The sequence below is a fragment of the Salmo trutta genome, chromosome 16 (genome assembly GCF_901001165.1).
Source record: "Salmo trutta chromosome 16, fSalTru1.1, whole genome shotgun sequence".
NCBI lineage: Eukaryota > Metazoa > Chordata > Actinopteri > Salmoniformes > Salmonidae > Salmo > Salmo trutta.
In genome coordinates this window covers 39206648-39209447 of record NC_042972.1, presented here as the reverse complement: position 1 = coordinate 39209447, position 2800 = coordinate 39206648, and the positions used below count along the sequence as shown (strand labels likewise).

Genomic DNA, 2800 nt, shown 5'->3' with positions numbered 1-2800 from the left:
GTTGACCTATAATAGTAATATAATAAAGCCAAAATGGTCTATCCATTTCAACAGTTTATGATTGTTTATGCTTTGAGTATGATAATGTGTTATTATAATTTCTTATACTGAATTATACAAATGGATGTGGAACGAACGATACTATTAACTAATGTTAGGTGTTTGTTGGTGGGATAGTTTGTTTCTCAAGGGAGGGGGATACATTTTATTCTGTCATTAGAATTTGTCCAGGAGGGCTATATTAGGGCATTGGCCAGATTTAAAATAGAGGGGGCGAGGCTTGCCCTTTTGCTGCAATGCCATTGGTCCATGCTGTAAGCTAAAATGCCTCTACATAGGGCAGGTAAAAAGACAGTGAGACTGACATTAGGCACTGCAGAAAAAGGATTCATCTGGATTACTTCATTTTATTTATCTTTCAATGCAAATTTACAGAAAACTCTCAGAGACATCTTGACTTTTTTGGTCTTCAATGAGTACTCTTAAATCAGTCCTCAAATATTTGTAATAATCTTTTGATGAAACTTGCTCATAGTGTTTGATGACTGTTGTTTGATGTTTGGTATTTGTATTGTGTTTTGTTTTTAGGTATGGATCAAACAAGAACCAAGAGTTGAAAAGTCAATCTCCAGTAAGGTGAGTCAGATTTGAGATGTACAGTATCGATGTAAAGAGAGAGTATGCAGTGACCCAGACATTCAACCCGTTGATTGATAGGTAGCAGTCGTGATATTGAAATGTTATATTCTACTCAGTATTGCAAAAATAAAAGACAATGTTCCTAGTCTAGGATTACATACAAAACTATGTGATTCTGAGCCACAGAAGCATCAGTGCTGTCTCTACATGTCTAGCAGGGCTAAGGCATTCACCTGGGCCTGGAACACACTGGAGGAATGGAACAAAACAGGAGCAGGTCTCATCTTGTGCAGGGAGAGGCTGGCACACCCTTTACACACACACAATAAACAGATACATGGAGTGAACTGGCTCTTGCACCCTATAAGTATGTCATTCTTCTCTCCTCAGTATTACTTAAGTGTTATATGTTCCATTTTGACTCATTTTGTGTTTTGTTTTCTGATAATGTTCCAAGGAGTACTCAGCTATGAATTGGGGCAAAGGAAAAGACTCATAGGCTGACTGGAATTAGCCATGCATTCTATCCTTCATTCCACCGGAGTCTGTGTCATGAACCATTCAGATTTCAGTGGTGTGAAGAGTAAGAAACATGGAGTTTATCGTCAATAGAAAAGATTGGAGAATTGGATTCTCTACTCTGTGACTATGGACTCAAATCAGTAACTTAAATGAATTTAGCATTGTTTTCAGCATTGTACTGCAGACATTAGGAGTATTTTTTACATAGATCAGTAAAGAATCAAAGCCTGACGGAGAGGTGCAAACATGAATAAAGTGTTACTACCTTCATTAGATTTCATTTATATTTCTGTTTATCATTTGGTGTATGACACAGTTGCAATCTCTACAAGAACATGGTGGGTCAGATTCTTGGTCATTAGTATTCACCATTCATGACCATTTCTGTGACCTATGACCTACCAGGTCATAGGTCAGTACAGGTTCATCAAATCTGGGCCCGAGAGACTGAAAAACAGCTTCTATTTCAAAGCGATCAGACTGTTAAATAGCCATCACTATCCGGCTTCCACCCGGTTAAGCAACCCTGCACCTTAGAGGCTGCTGCCCAATATACATAGACTTGGAATCACTGGCCACTTTAATAGTGGAACACTAGTCACTTTAATAATGTTCACATACTGCTTTACTCATCTCATATGTATAGACTGTATTTTATTCTACTGTATTTTAGTCAATGACACTCCGACACTGCTCAATCTAATATTTATATATTTCTTAATTCCATTCTTTTACTTCTAGATGTGTGTATTGTTGTGAATTGTTAGATACTACTGCACTGTTGGAGCTAGGAACACAAGCATATCGCTACACCCACAATAACATCTGCTAAATATGTGTATGTGACCAATACAATTTCATTTGATTTGATTTTTGATTTGCCATGCAGTACCTCTACTGATATAATGCATCTAAAAAACAAGTTGCATCTAAAATGAAAATATATGTGGCCAGGGACATAATACAAAGCCCTTTAAGAATACTAAAAATGTTTGTTGTAATTGCCATATGAAAACTAATGACTCACTCTTTGTACATAAATGAGGTTGTGAAATCACAAGTTGTCATTCAGACACCCTTAACCCCACCCCTCCTAGTCCCTTTTACTCAGCCCTGGCTTTCCTGAAGTAGAATACAATATCACCCCTAGTGAATACATTTATCAAGGGCATATCTTTCCTCATGCAACTTCATCTAACTTGATATGGCTTCATCTAAGTAGATACAAATGTCTACATGTATAATATCAACCAATCAGATACTTTTATCTTAGCCGTCTCATCTTTAGTATTCGGCCTTAATTGAAAACCATCCCTCTCACATTTCCATCAGATATTTCTATTCAGAGATTGAATGTGTCATTCTTGTTCTAAAGAGAGCTGGTTTTCCCATGAGACCGTACCTGGGTCTCTGTGGGGCAATTAACTGTCTTCATTAGCAATGAGACATTTTGCAGACCCTATTCAAAGTGTTAATTGCTATGAAAGAGACTGCTGGAAGTCATTTGACAGCTATTGTGTGCTTTAGTCATCCAGTTATAATTCTTCCACCCAATTAAGATGAAGGAGCATAATGAATGAACAAACAAAACGATAACAAGACAAATCTGGAATGATTAATATCCTGGCAATTTCACTAA

General features: G+C 37.1%; 1 long non-coding RNA gene across 1 annotated transcript; it reads left to right on the top strand.

Annotated features, from left to right (window-relative positions):
• Positions 1-342: 342 nt before the first annotated feature.
• On the top strand, positions 343-1434 carry LOC115150738 (uncharacterized). Its single transcript, XR_003867152.1, has 2 exons — positions 343-636; positions 858-1434. It is a non-coding gene; the product is annotated as an uncharacterized LOC115150738 (long non-coding RNA).
• The last annotated feature ends 1366 nt before the right edge of the window (positions 1435-2800 follow it).